The 22,845-nt window shown below is 36.6% G+C and overlaps 1 pseudogene; it reads left to right on the plus strand.

Moving 5' to 3' along the window:
* The first annotated feature begins 316 nt into the window (after positions 1-316).
* Positions 317-6,768, plus strand: LOC137248583 (DNA-directed RNA polymerase II subunit RPB1-like; annotated as a pseudogene).
* Positions 6,769-22,845: the final 16,077 nt, after the last annotated feature.

Raw genomic sequence — 22,845 nt, forward strand, 5'->3', positions numbered from 1 at the left:
CATCTCTACCTTTACTTTGTAGAGGGGTATTGGTTCTTTGCGGGGACACCTTGGTGCTTCTTAACATTTTCCTCTCATTTGCGCTTATTAAAAGAGGTATCGATACAAACTATTTAAGAAGAGTAAATTTTAAACTTGGAACCTCTCCTATATTTTGCGATAAGCTCTTAAGCTATAAGATTTGGCCAGTGCAGCCGTTTAAATTTTTTCAAAAGCGGGGAGAGGCAGCAACAATAACATAAATGTTGTGGTGCCGCAAAATATCAATGTATCAATTAGCTCAAAATACTCTTTATACTATCAGAACGTTGGTGGCATGCGCACCAAAGCGGGCCAAACTCGTCGCGATACATCATTGCGCGAATGTGACTTCGTGGCTATTACTGAAACTTGGCTAAACTGTGCCATATCTTCAAGCGAATACTTCGATGATCACAATAATGTGTACCGAAAGGATCGGGATGTTCTAGCTACTGGACACGAGAAGGGTGGTGGTGTTTTACTGGCTGTAAGAGCAAATTTGTGCAGTAACGCAATCAGTCTTGATTTATCCGATGGGTTGTTAGATCAAATCTGCATTAGAGTTAAATTCACTAGCAACAAATCATTAATACTTTTAGTTTCTTATATTCCTCCTGGTGATTGATATAGAAATGTATGTAAAACATTTAGAAAATGTGATTGCAATCTCAAATTCTCTAAAGTCTGGTGATGAAATTATTTTCTCAGGCGACTTTAAACTACCCAATATCTCTTGGGAAAATCATAATAAAACCTTAATACCGCATAGTCTCAGCTCCAGCGTCGAAATCTATGTCGTAAGCACTTTGCTCTCTCATGGTTTCCTGCAACGTAACGGAGTTCGAAATGACAATAATAAAATCCTAGATCTAATATTTGTTGTTAATAATTTAAAAGTATCATGCCATGAATGTCTATCTCCAATTTTGAATATTAGTTTTCATCATAAGGCTATTTTTCTTAGTATTATGTTTTATAGTTTCGATACCGTAAAAGATGAACCACCAGCTCGGCGTGATTACATGAATAAGTCTATTAATAATTTTTGGCACACTTCCGATTGGGAGTTTCTGAAAAATTCCGGCTGTCCCAATACTTCTTACGAGATATTGTGTTCCATTTTTTCGGAATCCATCTCTAATTTTGTTCCCCTAAAAATATGCGCAGCTAAAAACAAGCCACCTTGGTTCAATCTAAGACTCTCTAACTTGAGAAATAAAAAGAATAAGGCTTTCATGAGGTTCAAGAAAAATAATTCTGAAGTCAATCGTCTTAACTTCATTCATTTAAGGAACGAGTATGATCATCTTCATAACTTCTTATTTAGGCACTATATGTATACCGTTGAAACGAATTTAAAGTCCAATCCGAGTGGATTTTGGAAATTTATAGATTCCAGAAGGAAAACAAATGGATTCCCAATGAACTTGGAATATGATGGCGCTATCTCTGACAATACTGTCGAGTCCTGCGACTTGTTTGCAAAGTTTTTTCAGAAAGTTTATGAGAATCATAGCATTCCTATATAGCCTACATTTCATTCCACACCTTTACCTTCTATAACCTCCTTTTCAATCGCCGAAGAGGATGTACTATCCGCTATTTCATCGCTAAAGTCCAGTTCCAAACATGACTCCGAGGAATTTGCGAGTGTATTTTTAAAACATTGCTGCTATACTTTAGCTAATCCCATATCCCAGCTTTTCCAGGATTGTATCAATAAGGATACTTTTCTCGAACAGTGGAAGTTATGTCACATTGTTCCGGTCTTTAAGTCTGGTGATCGTAATGATGTTTGTAATTATAGGCCTATCTTTATACAGGCGACACTGGCCAAATTGTTCGATTACATAATCCAATCAAAGTTATTTGACCATGTTCGGGATTTGATCTCTAAAGATCAACACGGCTTCTTTTCTGGAAGATCAACCTGTTCGAACTTGACCCTATTAACGAATAGTATTGTGGGTGCATTCGGAAAGCAGGCACAACTTGATGTGATTTACACAGACTTTTCCAAAGCCTTCGATAAGGTATGTCATACCATACTTTTGCAAAAGTTACGAAGTTACGGAGTTAGTGGCATTCTCATTAATTTCTTCGCTAGTTTTCTGTCAAACAGGAAACTATTTATTAAGTTAGGAAATACAACCTCAAGACTATTTATCGACGCGTGGTCAGGTATACCTCAGGGTACTCACTGCGGACCACTGCTATTTCTTTTATTTATTAACGACCTACCGAATTGCTTTAAATTCGCTAAGTGCATAATGTTCGCGGATGACGTCAAACTTTTTTGTACCGTTCGTGATGCAAGTGATAGTCATAAGTTACAAGTTGATCTCAATTCACTGAATCAGTGGTGCCCTTTGAATTGTCTCAAACTGAACATCAATAAATGCTGTGTTGTCACCTTCTCTAAGAAGTCTAACAACATAATATTTAGTTACAATATAGACAATTGTGCTCTAACTAGAAATACCGAAATGAAAGATTTGGGTGTTATTTTCGACTCAAAGCTAACATTTCCTCAACACATTGACTTAATAGTATCAAAAGCTGGGCTTGCAGTCCCTATATGATAGAAGAATATACTCCTCAATACTTTTTATTTATAATGTCATTAATAATAACATACACTGTGAGGACTTATCTAATTTGGTCAAATTATATGACCCGCCTCGTAACTTAAGAAATAATCGGTTATTGGTAGACACATTCCACTCTACTAATTACGTCATGAACGAGCTGATTGCTAGGAGCGTTAGATTATGCAATACCTATGCTAGCGTTTTTGAGTTTGATGATAGTATAAGTATATTTAAATTAAAATTTTACACTATTTTTAGTTGATTAACTGCGTACTATATCTAGTCTGTAAGAATTAAATCCTGTAGGCCGAACTTAAATAAATAAAAATTATTGTGCAGTCATCGGCGTAGAAAACGATGGTAATCCCTTCTGGTGGCGAAGGTAGCTTAGATATGTATAAATTAAACAAAAGTGGGATAGGACACCACCCTGTGGCACCCCTTGTTTATCTCTTCTTGGTTTTGATGTTTCATTTCTAAATTGCACCGATGCCTGCCCACCATCCAGATAATTTGCGGTCCACCTTTTAAGACATGGTAGACACTTCCACGTCTTCCCTCGGTACGTCTAGCGCAACGAGTACTGTTCTTTGGTGGGGGTTTTGATTTAAACTGCAATTTATCTGGGTGTTAATGGCATTTAGCGCGGTGGTGGTGCTAAGTAGTTTTCTGCAGACATGCTGATGACAGGCTAGCTGCAAATTTGCTTTGAAGTAGGGGAGCAAAATGGCTTCAAGCATCTTGGCTACTGGCGATAGGAGAGATATCGGGCGATATGACTCTCCTATGTTAGCTGGTTTCCCAGCCTTTAGTAGCGGGACCACCTTGGCCATTTTCCATTTTTCGGGAATGACAATGGTGAAAAGAGATAGGTTGAAGACATGCGCTAAATATTTGAAACCCTCTTTCCCTAGGCTTTTAAGCATCGGCATGGCTATGCCGTCTGGGCCCACTGCTTTGGATGGTTTGGCTTGACCGATGGCATCCTCAACCTCTTTGGCGGTGATGGTAATTGGCGACGCGCTCAATTTATGTATATGTACATGTCTGTTGACCCTCTGTCTATCTTTGTCGATCGTGGAATGCATTATATATTGTCCGCAGAACGTGCTCGCGAATTTTTTAGCATCCGACAGCACTTTATCGCCAAAGGTGATGGAAACTTTGTCATTGTGCCTAGACGGATTCGATAGGGACTTTACAGTGACCAAAATTTACCTACAACGGCAGAGATTTTACAACCGCTTAGGTCCTCTCCCTATTTCGCCCGCTTGTGTTCATCCACAAGCAATCTGATGTGTCGGTTTATATCCCTTACTTGGGGGTCGCCGGGATCGAGCTGTCTTATAAGGTCACGTTCTCCCGCTAAATTTGCGGACTCCGCCGGGAAGTGGGGCCGAATTTCGGGAATTCTACCGGCGGGAATGAAATGAGCCGAGGCGGATTCAATGATCTTGCGGAAAGCACGCTCCCCTTGGCGGGCATCAGTCGGGATAGGAAGGGAAGCAAAGCGGTTGTCTGTAAAGGATTTGTATTCATCCCACTTTCCTTTTTTAAAGTTTATGAAAGTGCATTTTTCTGTGACAATGAAGTCGGCGGTACGCTCAAGCGAAATAAGTATAGGTAGGTGGTAGGATGCCAATGTTACCATCGGCTGCCAGTTGGCGCAGTTTACGAGTTCTGAGCTCACGATTGATATATCCGGCGAACTGTGACAGCTTCCTACCATGCGTGTGGGGGTGTCTCCGTTTATTATGCAGAACGCCGTTTTTTCTCTTTGATCCGCCAACATCTCACCCCTACTATCCGCCCATAAGTTTGAATGCCATAGATCGTGATGGGCATTGAAATCGCCTAAGATAATGCGATTGTTGCCACTGAGTAAGGCGCTGATATTAGGGCGGTATCCACTGGGGCAACAGGTGGCAGGAGAGATGTAGATGTTGATGATTTCTAGATTTGCATCGCCTGACCCGACAGATAAGCCTTGACGTTCTAAGACAATATATGGACAGGCAAACAATTGTTCTCATTGATTATTTCCGGCAATGTAAATATGATACGTACACATTCGACACATCCAGATGATGAAGATCATGGTCCATATAAATGGATTTCACCTGGTGATACCAAAGTAATGGTAGAACATGGAGAACTAATTATGGGCATTTTATGCAAAAAGACCCTGGGTACTTCTGCAGGTTCCTTGCTGCATATTGTTTTCTTGGAATTGGGTTATGAAATTGCTGGCCGTTCCTGCGATAATATTCAGACTGTAATTAGCAATTGGTTGTTATTGGAAGTTCACAGTATCGGTATTGGTGATACAATTGCTGATCCTCAAACTTATAAAGAAATTCAGATGACAATTAAGAAAGCCAAAGATGATGTGATGAACGTTATTAAAAAGGCCCACAACATGGAATTGGTACCAACACCTGGGGCGTTAAAATTCTTGCAATACATTTTTTTTATCTCTTTAACTTAGTTGCTCACTTACATGTAATAATTTTTTCAAACTTTCCCAAATCAAGTAAATCGTATACTAAACGATGCTCGTGACAAAACTGATGGTTCTGCTAAGAAATCGCTTACTGAACTAAAGGTTCCAATATTAATATCTCACATATGGTTTTCGCAAACGTACTTTGCCACATTTCGTTAAAGACGATTACGGTCCTGAGTCACGGTGTTTCGTAGAAAATTCATACCTTGCCGGTTTGACGCCATCAGAATTCTATTTTCACACTATGGGTAGTCGTGAAGGTCTCATCGATACTGCTGTAAAAACTGCTGAAACTGGTTATATCCAACGTCGTTTAATTAAGGCTATGGAGTCTGTTGTGGTTAACTATGATGGCACTTTACGTAACTCTGTAGGTCAGCTGATTCAGTTGCGTTATGGCGAAGATGGTTTGGCTGGTGAAACAGTAGAATTACAAAATCTGCCTACCGTTAAGCTTTCGAATAAAGCATTAGAAAAAAGATTCAAATTTGGTTGGTCAAATTAACGTTATATGCGTAAAGTTTTTACAGATGATGTTATAAAAGAGTTGAGCGAAAGCGGTAATGCACTGCCCGAATTGGAAATTGAATGGGATCAATTGTGTCGCGATCGTGGAACGCTGCGTAAAATTTTCCCCAATGGTGATTCGAAGGTAAAGCACATTTTTTCTTTTTAATTAAGCAAAAACTTATGTTATAATTTATTTTAATTGAGTAGGTCGTATTACCGTGTAATTTCCAGTGCATGATTTGGAGTGTACAGAAAATCTTTCATATTAACAAACGCATGCCAACCGATCTTTGCGCGTTATTAAAGGCGTACGTGATTTATTACAACTTTGTGTCATTGTGATCGGTAATATTCGTTTCTCAAAACAGGCTAATGAGAATGCTTCGCTATTGTTTCAATGTTTCGTAGGTTCGACCCTCTGCACGAAATAAGTAGCATAAGAGTTTCGTTTATCGACTGAAGCGTTTGAATTGTTGATTGGAGAGATTGAAACACGTTTTCAGCAAGGACAAGCGAATCCTGGTGAAATGGCGGAACTTTGGCTGCACAGAGTTTGGGTGAACCTGCTACACAGGTGCGTAATTATGGTGTGTTGATAAATATCTGTCTTACTTATTTTTTATTTGTATTGTAGATGACTCTCAACATTTTCCATTTTGCTGTTCTATCATCGAAGAATGTAACATTGGGCGTACCTCGTGTAAAGGAAATCATTAATATTTCAAAAAAACCAAAGGCTTCCTCACTAACTGTTTTCCTCACAGGCGGTGCTGCACGAGATGCTGAGAAAGCAAAGAATGTGCTCTGCCGTTCAGAATACACCACATTGCGTAAAGTAACAGCAAACACAGCTATTTACTATGATCCCGATCCACAGCTAACTGTGATTTCAGAGGATCAAGAATACGTGAATATTTACTATGAAATGCTTGATTTTGACCAAAAACGCATTTCAGCAAGGCTATAACGTATTGAATTGGATCGTAAACGTACATATGACAGATAAGAAATTAACCAAGGAACAAATTGCTGAAAGAATTAGTGTTGTTTTTGGTGATTGATTTGAATTGTATTTCCAATGACAATAATGCAGATAAATTAGTACTTTGCATACGTATTATTTATTTATTTATTTACTGACTTGCAGACTTAATTTCTTAAATTATATCTATGAGATCTCTTTATGTTATTGCTAATTAATTTTTGTTGTTCATTAAATTATCTAAAAGGCATTGGTTTGCAGTAGTTGAACAATAATTTCTTAAATTGATTTGATATTTGAAGTTAATTATTTTGATATTTAGTTGGGCCAAACTCTTTTTAAAATGTTTGCTGGGTAGGAGCTGCTTCGGCCGATATATTAATAAAGGAAAACCAAAAAGTTTTTACTTTTTCCCTCTATGCATTTCGGCGCTTTCGCGTTATCATCAGGAAGGTCTACATTTATTTTAAAAAACAGAAACATGAAAACACAAAATGAAATATAAGAGTACAGCACAATCAATAGACATAAAAATTTACATTTGGAACTTTACTCACATTAATTTGATAAATTTTTTAAATTACAAAAACATCACAAATTAACATTAAACATATAGTTTTTATATTATTATTTGTTTACATGTTTGATCACAGCTGTGTAAGCGCTGTTTTTGTTGTCCACGTCTTCTTTAAAATTCATTACGTTTGTGAGTTGTTGTTGAATTCGGAGACTTTCCAGTGTCATCCGTCTTTTTTCTCTTCTCTCAACATCCAAAATCATAGCGTTCGCAAAATCAGCTGTGTGTTCGTTTTCGATCATGTGTTGAGAAAGCGCTGTTGTTGTTTTGTTGTTTTTTACGTCCATTTGATGTTCGTATAGTCTCAATACTAATGCCCTTTTTGTTGTGCCTATGTAACACTTATTGCAGTTATTGTTGTTGTTGCCTTTGCATTGGATTTCGTAGACTATGTTGCTTTGCTGTTCCTTGTCTATCCTGTCTTTTGTTTTTGTAAAGATTCTCATTAGTGTATTGTGCGGTTTATAGGCAAAATGTATGTCGTCACTTTTCATTATTTTTCTTAGCGCTTGATTGCCGGTTAGGTCAGGCACATATGTAACGCCGATGTATTTATACTCAGTTGAGCAGAGCTCACAGAGTATATTAACTTTGATTGCATAACGGTTGGTTGTACAGGTATAAAGGAATCGAGATAGATATAGACTTCCATATATCAAAATCATCAGTATCGAAAAAAAATTCGATTGAGCCATGTCCGTCCGTCCGTCTGTCCGTTAACACGATAACTTGAGTAAATTTTGAGATATCTTGATGAAATTTGGTACGTCGGTTCCTGGGCACTCATCTCAGATCGCTATTTAAAATGAACGACATCGAACAATAACCACGCCCACTTTTTCGATATCGAAAATTTCTAAAAATTGAAAAAGTGCGATAATTCATTACCAAATACGCATTAAGCGATGAAGCTTGGTAGGTGTGTTGAGCTTACGACGCAGAATAGAAAACTAGTAACATTTTGGACAATGGGCGTGGCACCGCCCACTTTTAAATGAAGGTAATTTTGAAGTTTTGCAAGCTGTAATTTGGCAGTCGTTTGAAGATATCATGATGAAATTTGGCAGGAACGTTACTCTTATTACTTTATGTCGGCTTAATAAAAATTAGCAATATCGAAGAACGACCACGCCCACTTTTTAAAAAATTTTTTTTTTTAATTCAAATTTTAAAAGAAAAGTTAATATCTTTACAGCATATAAGTAAATTATGCCAACATTCAACTCCAGTAATGATATGGTGCAACAAAATACAAAAATAAAAGAAAATTTCAAAATGGGCGTGGCTCCGCCCTTTTTCATTTAATTTGTCTCGGATGCTTTTAATGCCATAAGTCGAACAAAAATTAACCAATCCTTGTGAAATTTGGTAGAGGCTTAGCTCCTAGGACGATAACTGTTTTCTGTGAAAAAGGCCGAAATCGGTTGAAGCCACGCCCAGTTTTTATACACAGTCGATCGTCTGTCCTTCCGCTCGGCCGTTAACACGATAACTTGAGCAAAAATCGATATATCTTTACTAAACTCAGTTCACGTACTTATCTGAACTCACTTTGTATTGGTGTAAAAAATGGCCGAAATCCGACTATGACCACGCCAACTTTTTCGATATCGAAAATTACGAAAAATGAAAAAAATGCCATAATTATAAACCAAATACAAAAAAAGGAATAAACATGGTAATTTTATTGGTCTATTGACGCAAAATATAACTTTAGAAAAAAACGTGGTAAAATGGGTGTGACACCTACCATATTAAGTAGAAGAAAATGAAAAAGTTTTTCAGGGCGAAATCAAAAGCCCTTGGAATCTTGGAAGGAATACTGTACGTGGTATTACATATATAAATAAATTAGCGGTACCCGACAGATGATGTTCTGGATCACCCTGGTCCACATTTTGGTAGATATCTCGAAAACGCCTTCACATATACAACTACGGGCCACTCCCTTTTAAAACCCTCATTAATACCGTTAATTTGATACCCATATCGTACAAACACATTCTAGAGTCACCCCTGGTCCACGTTTATGGCGATATCTCGAAAAGGCGTCCACATAAAGAACTAAGGCCCACTCCTTTTTAAAATACTCATTAACACCTTTCATTTGATACCCATATCGTACAAACAAATTCTAGAGTCACCCCTGGTCCACCTTCATGTCGATATCTCGAAAAGGCGTCCACCTATAGAACTAAGGCCCATGCCTTTTTGAAATACTCAGCACCTTTCATTTGATACCCATATCGTACAAAAACATTCTAGAGTCACCCCTGGCCCACCTTTATGGCGATATCTCGAAAAGGCATCCACCTATAGAACTAAGGCCCAATCCCTTTTAAAATACTCATTAACACCTTTCGTTTGATACCCATATCGTATAAACAAATTCTAGAGTCACCCCTGGTCCACCTTTATGTCGATATCTCGAAAAGGCGTCCACCTATAGAACTAAGGTCCACGCCCTTTTAAAATACTCATTAAAACCTTTCATTTGATACCCACATCGTACAAACAAATTCTAGAGTCACCCCTTCCACCTTTATGGCGATATCTCGAAAAGGCGTCCACCTATAGAACTAAGGCCCACACCCTTTTAAAATACTCATTAACACGTTTTATTTGATACCCATATCATACACAAAAATTCTAGAGTCACCCCTGGCCCACCTTTATGGCGATATCTCGAGAGGGCATCCACCTATAGATCTAAGGTCCACTCCCTTTTAAAATACTAATTAACACCTTTCATTTGATACCCATATCGTACAAACAAATTCTAGAGTCACCCTGGTCTACCTTTATGGAGATATCTCGAAAAGGCGTCTACCTATAGAACTAAGACCCACGCCCTTTTAAAATACTCATTAACACCTTTCATTTGATACCCATATCGTACAAAAAAATTGTAGAGTAACCCCTGGTCCACCTTTATGGCGATATCTCGAAAAGGCGTCAACCTATAGAACTAAGGCCCGCACCCTTTTAAAATACTCATTAGCACCTTTCATTTGATACCCATATTGTACAAACGCATTCTAGAGTCACCCCTGGTCCACGTTTATGGCGATACCCCGAAAAGCCGTCCACCCATAGAACAAAGGCCCACTCCCTTTTAAAACACTTATTACACTTTTCGTTTGACACCCATATTGTACAAACGCATTCTAGAGTCAACCCAGGCCCACTTTTATAACGATATTCCGAAATGCGTCCACCTATAGAACTTAGGCCCACTCCCTTTTAAAATACTCATTAACACCTTTCGTTTGATACCCATATAGTACAAACAAATTCTATAGTCACCCCTGGTCCACGTTTATGGCGATATCTCGAAAAGGCGTCCACATATAGAACTTAGGCCCACGCTATTTTAAAATACTCATTAATACCTTTTATTTGATACCCATATCGTACAAATTAATTCTAGAGTCAGGCCTGGTCCACCTTTATGGCGATATCCCTAAATGGCGTCCATCTATAGATCTATGGCACACTTCCTCTTAAAATACTCTTTAATACCTTCCATTTGATACACATGTCATACAAACACATTCCAGGGTTACCCTAGGTTCCTTTTACAATATGGTGATTTCCCTTACTTTGTCTCCACAGCTATCAACTGAGTATGTAATGTTCGGTTACACCCGAACTTAGCCTTCCTTACTTGTTTTTGTTTGTATTTGCTTCGGTTAGCTCATTTGCAATATTAGGTTGGCTCACTTTTTTCGTAGTATTATTTAGTAAATTTTCTATTAACTTATTGGGGTAGTTATTTTTAAATAGAATACTTCTTATTTTATTCTTATTTTCTTCAGTGAATTCATTATCGCTTAGGAGGTATCTTTTTCTTATTAGGCTGGTTGCCGTATTTATTTTTTGTTTCCATGGGTGATTAGAATGGAAATTAATAATTCTACCCGACGATACTGTCTTTACATACCAGTTAAGAATCAAGTTCTTATCTCTTCGATGTATTTCCACGTCTAGGAAGGCAATTCTCTTGTTTTGTTCTATTTCCTTTGTAAATTGAATTTTGGTATGCTGTGCGTTAAAAATTGTCAATATGTCTCCCACGTCTTCTTTGGTTTTTACAATGTCGAATATGTCATCTACATATTTGGCTATGTATTTGACATATATGTCTACTTTTTAATTCGGCGAGGCTGTCGTCCAAAATTTTATCAAGTACGATATCTGCAATGGGTGGAGATAGTGGGTTGCCCATTGGCATTCCGTAAATTTGTTGATATAAAGTTTTATTTTATGTGAAATAATTATTATCACGCAAGCAGAAATCAAGTATCGCCTGGAATTGTTTTTTATCTATTTTCGTGTATTTCTTTAACTTATCCCATTTTTGCATTATAATACGTATTGCGAAATGTATTGGTATATTTGTAAATAGGAATATTACGTCGAATGAGATCAAAACTTCACCTTCTTCTATTGTGAGATGTTTAATACTTTCTTTGAGTTCCATGGAGTTTTTTGTGTTGAGATCTTCGGATATAGTATTTTTAAAGATACTTCCAATGAACTTTGATAGCTTATAGCATGGCATATTCGTAGAGGAGCAAATCGGTCTAAGTGGTGTATGCGGTTGGTGTATTTTCGGAAGTCCGTACAGTCTTGGTGCGTTAGCAGCCGAGGAAGTCAGTTGGTATTTTTGTTTTGTATCGAGTGTGTTCTGTTTGTAGAGGTCATTTATAATGGCGTTGTTCTTCCTCAGTAATTTTTGTGTGGGATCATTCCTAATAGTTTTGTACGTGTTCCTGTCATTTAGCAGCTCTTTCATTTTTGTTCATATTCATCCTTGTACATTAAAACGATCTTATTTCCTTTCTCGGCATTGATAATTACAATTTCGTCTCTATATTTTCTTAGAAAACTTTTAGTGTCTGCAGATGTTTTTAGTATGAACTTTTCTTTGGCGCTGTGTGCAAGTGTTTATTTTGGCTGCAATTTCACTTCTTACTGAATTTTTGTCCCTCTCGTCCTCAAAGCTTTGTACGGCTTGTTCCAATCTGCAACAATTTGGATTGGACAAAATATCTTTCTTGATATCGGCAAAGCAAATATCCAACGTGACTCTTGCGGGACTTCGATGCTTGTCTTGTTCACAAACCATTCTTCATTAAGTCTCATGCCAAACTTGACCGTATTCTAAGATATCTGTGCCTGTAGTTTTCTCTTGTGTGTTTGTAGCAATTTTTTTCGATAAATTTTTGTTGTTTTCTATAGTGTTTTCGTAATCTGTTTGTTGGAGTCTGTTTTGTAACGTTTCTTGTATGTGCTTCTCGGTAGTTATGATGGCTTTTGTGTTAATGTTGGATTTTTTAATTCTAAATTTACGACTTTTAGAAGAAAGCACTGTTCAAATTTATTTAGGTTTCTTCGAGTGGTGTTTAGTTTGGAGCAATGTTGTATTGTTTTAGTTTTACCTTGCAGATGTGGTGGTGTGATGCCATATTCTTTGCACCGTAGTAGGAATTTTAGTCTTTCTTTTTGTTTGCCTTGTTTTTTGACGTTTTTCTTTTGCTGTTTGATTATGTAGCACGTCTCTTCATCGTATTTGTATTTTATATGTTGGTAAAATTGCTTCATGTTTCTAATTTGAAAATATTTTATTTTTCCGGTTTTTTTGCTCACCGTAGGATTAATTATTTTGTCAACTTATGACGGGTCCTCTCCAATAGGCGTCCATGTCGTTGGACTTTTAATATAAAGGTAAACATAGTTAAACTACTTCTATCTGATTTTATGCTTTAAAGTTTCGAACTTTAGCTTTAACTTTTAAACGTGGTCTTTGGTGATACCACAAAGAACCTTTCATGATTTCCAAGTGAGCTTTTCCTACATTGAGCATCTGCAACCTAACTAAACTCAATTCACCAATTTAAAATAAAAAAAAAAACAAGTATAATTAACGTGATGGCGCGACTTTCACGCGTTATTTAATTTTTTAAGTTCTAATTCAACTTTTTGTAATTTAAAATTTAATATTGCCATCTCAACCGCTTGCCGCTCACTGCATTGCAGAATATCCAACTCATGCCTCTCACGCATAAATTTCATTTGAAGCTCCACCCTCTCTTCTTCCTTCTTCCCCAATCAGACCTCTGCCTGCAATTTGGCTTCTGTCCATTTACTTTTAATTGAAGCCAAATGCTCCCAGGATATGACTTTAGCATTTTTGTCACACTGTTTTTGATGTGTCCACAGGGGTGTGCTCGTCTTCTTCCGCAGTGTGGCACGACCGGGTACAGGCGGTTCTACATTCGGCTGTGGATGTTCCTCGTTTTTATCCCCTGGAAAAGTCTAAATCAGTACTGAAACAACTACATAAAAATTTTAGGCAATTTACCATAAATATCTTCATTAAGGGCATCTGAATTGGCAGTATTCGGAATACCCTCCATCTCTTTGCCATTTAACATCCTCTCCTCTACACCTGACAAACTCTGCGGTGTAGCAGGACCGCCGCCAGTGCTAAAAACCGCCGTACGCTCTTCAGCTGAATTGTGTTTTGTAGCCAATTTAATGGTTTTTATCTTTTTAGTTCTTTGCTTTCACGACAAATTTCGTTTCTTGCGTTGAACTCCTGCGCAATTTTCTCTCAAGCATCGTCTTTATCTTTCACGCTGATGCAATCGGCTTTTTTTCTTTCGATTATTCCCGCATATTTGCCACAAATTTCTAGTAATTTGTTGGTTTCAGATGCATTAAAAGTGCATTTCGGCGACATATTTCAATTTTATTTTTAAAGAATTAAAAAATTACCAATAACCAACTGACACCGTAACTGACAATATGGATGGCGTGTAATTAAAACGTATCCAAAAATACTACTATGCATAAAACAGCTGATAGGGTTATTGTATGTCAAATGGGTTTAGTAACTAAGTTGGTGAAACCGAAAAAAAACTTAGCCTCAAATCTGGGCTAACTTAAGTTGCAACTAAGTTTTACCCTTAGTCGAGTTGGTGAAACCGGGCCTAAGTGAAAAATCAAAACTAAAACGTCTTTACTAAGGTCTGCAAGACTACATTCCTTTGAGTTTACCGCGTTTATACAATGAAATGTGCGCGTAAATTTATACAAATTGTAGAATGATTTTTCATACAAAATTTGACAGCTCGTTTACGCACTAGATAGATTTATACGTTTACACACTTTATAAGGCATTTATAAGGTTACATGTGTCCCCCTATTGTATTTTTTACAAAAACAATGGCATAACAGGCTCTTTTACTTGCTTGAGGAATTAATTTTGCCTTAGTAAAAGGCGCACATTTTTTACACTTTCAATTCTTTATATTTTCACTATCACTAGCACTCACGAAACTTATTTTTTTGGTAATTTACGTGGAAACCAAATTCACAAACGCGAAAACCACTCTGAACCGACACGTTTCACTTTTAATCAAAAACTTCCTGCTTCATCATTATAGGGAATCATGATGGAAATATAGAAGGTGGCGCATTGCGCATGTAAACATTAGTTCAGCTGGGGCAATTGGGTAATTTTTATCTAATTTTCCTTCAGCTCTGGTTTTTTTCTCTCTTTCTTTCATTCGCTGAAGCAGTCAAGTGTGACTTAGTTGCGCACAAAGAAGCAATTTTGAACTCGTGAATGCAGAATCTTTTGTGAATGATTTGTATAGGGATATGCATATGCTATCGAAGATGTACTAAATTCGATACATTTGCATGGTCGTATAGGCACTGGATACGACCAATTTGTGGTCAAACGTTATGGTCACTGACCATTATGATTAAATTTGACGAAGAATTGGGTGCACATCAAAATAAATGTATATAACTGAAAGAATGGCATTTATGGGTGATTTTCTAGGCCATTTTTCCTTTCTATTCTCTTTCTTCGTTGGTGTTGTGTTGTCGGCGTCAGGATATCATTTGTTAGCCAAATGAACTTGTTCCACAATAGCCGTGTTTTTTACACGTAAACGTCTATACGCTTAAACTTTATATGGACTGCTAAGCGTCAAACTTTAAATACACCTCTGAAATTGCTGCGCATAAAATGTGTACTACTAAATTTCAATACGCATTATACGCAGATGTAACTGAAATATGTGTTTGTGTTGCACCCTCTACACTAATTCTATGTATTCTTTATGTGTTCACAATTCATCGAAATTGATTTAGCTATTTGTTATACCCTATGGCCATCAGAGGGTTGCGTCTCCGCTTTTCGGTACACCCTGTGGCTGTAGCTAATTATTTAACCACTGCCGCTAGATTGGTCTCCTAAGCATTATCTAAGCGAGGATATGCGTTTTTTTTTTCACGCGCAAACGTAAACGTATACGCGTGTATAAAAAAACACGGCTAATAGCTCAATAGCGATCTTACTAGCAAATTAATTAGTCAAACATGCAAATATTGTTCGCCATCAAAAACAAACCAAAAAAAAAAAAAAAAAACAAATCGCTGCATTGGGAAAATTATTATTTACAGAAATGACGCGTATCACCACCATTCGCAAAAGGGCTGAAGGAAACCATTACGCACTGGTATGTCGTGTATGCGGTAACCGGCACTCGCTTAGAGTATGCCCAGTTTTTCGGGCAAAAGAACCAGCCACACACTTACGCGATACCCACATACATAATTATTGCACTAACTGCTTATCAGAGGCTCACTTCACCTCGCATGCCGTCGATGCAACGAGCACCATTACACAATGCTCCACATATACCACATTGGGGAAGCACCAAAACACCAACGACGGCCACCACGACCCAGGGAAAACGACGCCGATGACAGCGATGCAATTTCGTTGTACGCCTCTGAAGTGGGAAACGAGACTCATTCTGGAGCGGAAACGTGTCTGGAGCAAACCTGTCTGGAGTGGAATCACATGCATTCCACCCAGATAAAGCAGGCGGATCGGAAAAAATGAAAACTTTCCAACCGCCTAATAGAAAGAGCGCAAAAGTCCGACAGAAATCCCGTAAACACCGACAAGACGAGAGAGTGGAATCATCAGCATTCCACCTCACGCCTTCGAAGAATCTCAGGTCCGGAAAAGTGGCCCCAGTAAGAGCGACACCACAACCAGTTCAGTCACTCACATCATTGGCACCAACCGTTGTGGTGAAAATTAAAGCACGAGGGTGTCTGCATCTCGTGAGGGCATTGATCGATCCCTGTGCCACCACCACAATCATCAGCGAAGATCTCGCGCGAGAGCTGCATTTAGGTGTGTCCTACATAAATCGCCAGATGGGTTGCATCGTCAAGTTGCGCGGGAAGCATGGTCAATCCACGATCATCACCACGCACCACGCCTCCGGAAATTCAATCGACGCACGCCACTAATCACACTAGATGACACTATAGCGGGAGAATATTCAAACCTAAGATTGGCAGACCCGCGTTTCCACGTCGCTGCTCCAGTACGTCTCGCGCTGGGGCCAGAAATTTTCCCTAAAATCTTTCTAGTGCCATTCCAAAGGAAATACTGGGTCCACTACTGTCCCAAAATACTATATTTGGATGGGTCCTGTCGGGCGCGTGCATATGCATACGTATCCGATTTTTTTATAAATAAATGTGCTATTGAAATTTGAAACCACGTTTGTTCCTATTTTTTCTTCTTCCCTCTCTAGCCTAGGTACAAGGTTCCAGGACTATACGATAGAAATGCTTAGATATTAAGAAATGGCCTTAAGTATTCGATGGAAGATGGCGGTCAAAGTGCTCGTTTCTATTTAAGGATTGCGTAACGCAAGGGGGGCAGCATGTTTAGGCCATCGGTCCAAAACCTCATACTTTTGAGGTAGCCCTCGTATTTCTTTTTGTTCAATAATGTTAACAGAGGGGGTCGAACGGCTGAAGCTATCTATGTTAAAACATCACACAGATAAATAAACCGTTGGAAAAAAACCGGTGCTAACATTTTATAAATTTTTCTTCCATTTGGATTTTGATTGCTTACCGATCGCACGCAGCCGTCCTGTTCCAGATTTTACAAGGTAACCTGTAATTACATATATAGTTATATATATATATTAAACAAAAAATTTATAATTATTAAAGAGCAATTTTATACTTAAAATTAATACCAACCTTTTTATTATTTTCTTTCCATTGAAACTTGACCGGTCAAACTTTCCGAGGTTTTGGTTCGCGTCAAGACAGATAATGTGTTAATAAAGATATTTTTGGAAAGACTGCAGGAAATATTACGTCAAGCTGTGTAGTTGAGTTTTTTTATCTGTGCTCTTGTGTTTTCAATAAATATAGTGTTTAATACTACTAAATATAGTTTTATTGTTCACATAGCTGGTGAAGTGCAATAATTGTATATGCTGAATAAAGAAATTAAATTTAAATTTAATTGATTTTGCTTAAATTTTTAATATTAAAATTTAAACAACGTGATATCAGGACGGACAAGGCGACAGCTGTTTCGATTATACCTTGTAAATCTTTTCAAAGCCTTTTCTCCCGGGAGTGGGAGTCGATGATTATATACGCATTCAGCTACGTCATGCCTTAGTTGTTGTAAAGCTTTTCCCAATTGCCTTCTTTTTGCATATTTTAATCTTTTACACATTGCATACTTCGTATGAAATTATGTGTTAAAGCTATGTTTGGTACGGCGGTTTTCAAAGAAACTTTGATTTTGTTGCTGTTTTTGTTCTATTTATAGAACTACAACGAATTAACAAATTTTGTCTGTTTGTATGATTTAATTTAATTTAATTTAATTTTTATCAATTTTGTATATACACATATCTACATATTTACTAACTATTAAATTACGTAAAACTTTATTTATTACTTCTACTTATTTACCAGATAGTCAGAAGGAATATAAACACAACGTTAAATTCAGCGTTTGCAGTGTTTTTTCCGACACTTAATTTTTTACACTTTTCGCGGTTAATCACAAATCACTACGCGGGTGGCACTGAGAATATAGTTTTCTGTTCTTACACGGTTTTATTAATTTTTGTTATAACCAAAAAAATCTTGCAAGAAATATTGCACTTACTTTGTTACGATTTGCTGGTTTGGCGTGGCGTTGATGTGGCAAGTTGGCTTGTTGTGTTGCAGTGGCTTCAGCTGGCTGTCCCTTTCTCGGTGGTTTTGCACGCTGATATAAAGTATAATATAATCTTCCGCTTTTTTGTTGATCCAATTGTTGATGGGTAAATAACATCGTCTGATAACCTTTTATGGTGCGGTCAGCTTTCATATCTTATGTTGTGGATTTGTGATTTTGTGGCATTCCAAAATGGAAGCCTCCGTCGGGTGCCGCCATGCGGCGTTACCGTTTTTAAACGCTCCTTCATTTGGGAGGACACCGCCTCCAAATTGTTGCCATTTTCAATTTGCCAATAATTATATTGTTCGAGGGGCCTTCTCCGCCAGAACATCAAATGTATTTATTTTCCAGTAAAATAAAAAAAGCTTCAACTGGTTATTACTTAGTTTTTAATTTATTTTAGCGAACTTGCACAATGCGCGATGTCGGTCAAAATTATAATGGCCACTCGTATATTTTTTATTTTTCTTTTCATTTCTTTTGTGTGACGTTGGCTGCATTTGTACTTGACATGTGTGTTGCCACTGCGCGTGCCTGTCAAGTGCCACTAAAGCCCCAACCACATAGGATACCTTATTATATTTTTGCTAATGCTGCATCACCCTTTCTTTGAAAAGAAGCACTTGGCAAATTGATCATTTTTGCCATATTCTTCTTTTTGCATTCTATATAATTAATTGGTTCGAATGAGCGAATATATTATTGTGTACCTTCCTTTTTGAATTCGTTCATTCGAAGCAATTTTACATTTTTGTTATTATCTGAACTTTACATTAGGGTTTTTGAATTTTCGTTTTATGTTTTTTTTCTCTTTTATATACATATATAAATCAGATTATATGAATTTCCTCTTCTTACATTTATATTAACATTATATTTATATTAGAAAAAGTTTTACAAATTGGAATTTTTTGTACATATTCGATTTGGTTTATATTTAATTTTTTTTGTTTTTTTTTTTTTGTATATTACATTTTCATGGGTAAATAAATTTCTTTTATACTATTTAAGTAGTTACCATTAAAAAAATAAAAAAATAAATGTAAAGCGCGATAATCTCCAAAGAGATCTAAGGCCGAGCTTCTCCACCAATTTGCGTCGTGCTCCTCTTGATTTTCCCTACAAATTGGCCGGATGGGACCTGCATGATTTTATGCCGACTCCGAACGGCATCTGCAAGGCAGATGAGTTTTCACTGAGAGCTTTTCGTGGCAGAAATACACACGGAGTGCTTGCCAAGCACTGTCGAGGGGCGACCCCGCTTAGAAAAATTTTCTTCTAATTGAAAAACCTTATTTCTAAAATTTTTGATGTTGGTTTGCCCGCGGTTTGAACCCAGGGCGTCCGGTGTGGTAGGCGGAGCACGCTACCATCACACCACGGTAGTTATCATTACATTAGTGAATATTCTTGTGGTTCTGTTATTTTTGATATTACAATTTAACTTTGAATTTTAATTTTCTTGATTTTACATTAGAAAAATATGAGTATATGCATTTTAAAATAGTATTTTTTTTTAATTTTTTGTGCCTTCCTGGCTATTTAAGTGCTTATTTACCTAACAATAAAATTATTAGAATATTTTGGAATTTTTTTATTTATTTTTTTATTATTTTTTATATATAACATGGTACATAATAATTATTTTGGCGACCTTTATTTAATAACTCAGAGGTGGTGTTTGCCGGCTAGAGGTCAAATATTGATTTTATAATAAAAACAACAAAGTTTTGATTTTGTGTTCCGATATATTTCGATTGCAACCTTCGGTAATCATCTTCAAGGGAACTATAACAAACATAACAAATATAACATTTTTTATAATATCAACTTAAACTATTGGCAATAAAATAATAACATTCATTTTGTTTTATACGTCCGTTCTGTTTGACGCGGAGCTTTCTACTGTCGATTTGTTAATTAATAAATGTCTAAATATGTGGGCGGAGCCGTCAACATCTCTTTTGTAATTTAGTCGTAGATTAGGTGGTGTGTTCATTATATGCCGCATTCCCAATGTGAGGCGCTTGCTATAGTTTGACTCTTGCTGGAGAATAGTTGCATTGTTTAAATTGGGAGAGTGGCCGCGTTTGTTCCACTGTGTCTGTTATTGTACTATCCATTGCACTTAGCCTGTTTCTTGTTGTGTGATCTTTAATCAGTACAGAGATTTTGGTTCGCGCCTCTTCCTGTTCTTCTTTCTCTTTAAGAGTCTGTACGAGACTCTCTCCATCCGCAATGTTTTGGAACATTGGAAAATCATTGCTTTTTATTGGTAATCCAAACTTTGGACCCTTTATCAAGAGCGCTCTTATATCTTGAGGGAAATCAACATTAGTTTTGTTGGTAAATATATTGTTTCGCTTATTTCGTAGTTTCTCGTGTTTAGATAATTGCCGCGCTTTTAATGTTGTTGTTAGTTTGTTTTCTATATTCTTTTCCATTTCCATAAATTTATGTAAATCTTCAGCGCTCAGCTCTTTCTTTAGGTTTATTGTTATTTCTTCTATTATTTCTTTTAACCTTTTCAATATGTTATGTTTTTGTTTTATAAGTAAGTTTAATATTTTTGTGTGATAATAGTGTGTGTGTCTGTGTAAACATCTATCTATGTCTGGAAACACGTCACTGTCAAATACAAATAATTTTTCACATTTGCTAGAATTTTTAATAAAGCTAGGAATAAGTTTGGTTTTTCTACACTTTATAAGGAACTTTATGCTGGACTTCAGTTTAACAATTTTCTTAGATGTATATTGATACTTGTTGATTGTTTTCTTAGAGTTTTCAGAGTTTTCTTTGATTTTCGCATACCCCATTGTTGTTGTTGTATCGTTACGGTGTGCCTTCCGTTTTCGTAATATAATAATTATTTTGGCGACCTTTATTTAATAACTCAGAGATGGTTTTTGCCGGCTCGAGGTCAAATATTGATTTTATAATAAAAACAACAAAGTTTTAATTTTGTGTTCCGATATATTTCGATTACAACCTTCGGTAATCATCTTCAAGGAAACTATAACAAACATAACAAATATAACATTATTTATAATATCAACTTAAACTATTGACAATAAAATAATAACATACATTTTGTTTTAGAAGTCCGTTCTGTTTGACGCGGAGCTTTCTATTGTCGATTTGTTAGTTAATAAATGTCTAAATATGTGGGCGGAGCCGTCAACATCTGTTTTGTAATTTAGTCGTATGTTAGGTGGTGTGTTAATTATATGCAGCATTTCCAATGTGAGGCGCTTGATATAGTTTGACTCTTGCTGGAGAATAGTTGCATTGTTTAAACTGGGAGAGTGGCCGCTACTCGCACAGTGGGTCATTAAAGCTGTTTTATAAGTATTTGACTGTGGATTTTGTTTAAAGTCTGACTTGTGCTGTGCTAGTCTTGTTTTTAATTTTGACTTCGTCGTCCCTACGTAGACGCGATCACATGATTCACCTTCGTTGCCATTACATGGTATTTTATACACCACATTGCTCTTTTCCGTGTGAGGTATTTTAGATTTCGTATTGTTAAAAATATGTTTTAATGTATTTTTCGGTTTATGAGCTATTTTATATGTACTTTTATTGTAGCAGTCAGACTTTGCTAAACGCTCTGAAAGATTGGGAACGTAAGTTGCAGACTTGAAATTTGTAGGTTTTTTGTTTCGTTTTGTTGATTGCTGTTATTTATATTTCTTATTAATGTCTTTATAAGGTTTCCGGGAAAATCATTTTTCTTCATTCAAGTGAAAATTTCTTTTTTGGTTTCCTTGTGGTAACTTTTATCTGATATATCCAACATTCTTCGTATAGAGCCTTTCGCTGTATTAATTATCAAAGACTTCGGGTGTTTTGAATTGAAGTTAATGATTCGTCCTGATGATGTTGGTTTTTGATACCACTTTGTTTTTAATTGATTTCCGCGTTTTATCACGATGGCGTCTAAATACGGTAATCTTTCATCGTTTTCAAGTTCTATTGTAAATTTAATATTATTGTCAAACAAATCTAATGCATTAAGTGTTCTTTCTACCTCATCTTCCCGAATAATTGCAAACAAATCATCAACATACTTTGTTAGTAGCCTTGGTACACGTGGAAGTTTTTCCTTTGTTCGATTAAGTAACTCCTCCATAACTATATCCGCGATTACTGGTGATGTAGGGGATCCCATCGGCATACCTTTAAGCTGTATGTAAATTTTATCATTAAATCTAAAATATCTGTTTTCTTCAACACAAAATCTTAAGATTTCCATAAACAAATTTTTGGGTATTTTTGTGAATTCCTGTATTTTTGTCCATTTTTCTCTTACAACCTCAAGTGCTAACTGTATCGGTATGCTTGGAAATAGTGACACCACGTCAAAAGAAAGGAAAGGAAACCAAAATAGAAATTTTCACTTTATTGAAGAAAAATGATTTTCCCGAAAATAAGAAATGTAAATAACAGCAATCAACAAAACGAAATAAAATAACCTACAAATTTCAAGTCTGTAACCTACGTTCCCAATCTTTCAGAGCGTTTAGCAAAGTCTGACTGCTACAATAAAAATACATATAAAATAGCTCATAA

This window comes from Eurosta solidaginis, chromosome 4 (assembly GCF_040869045.1).
Source record: "Eurosta solidaginis isolate ZX-2024a chromosome 4, ASM4086904v1, whole genome shotgun sequence".
Lineage (NCBI taxonomy): Eukaryota > Metazoa > Arthropoda > Insecta > Diptera > Tephritidae > Eurosta > Eurosta solidaginis.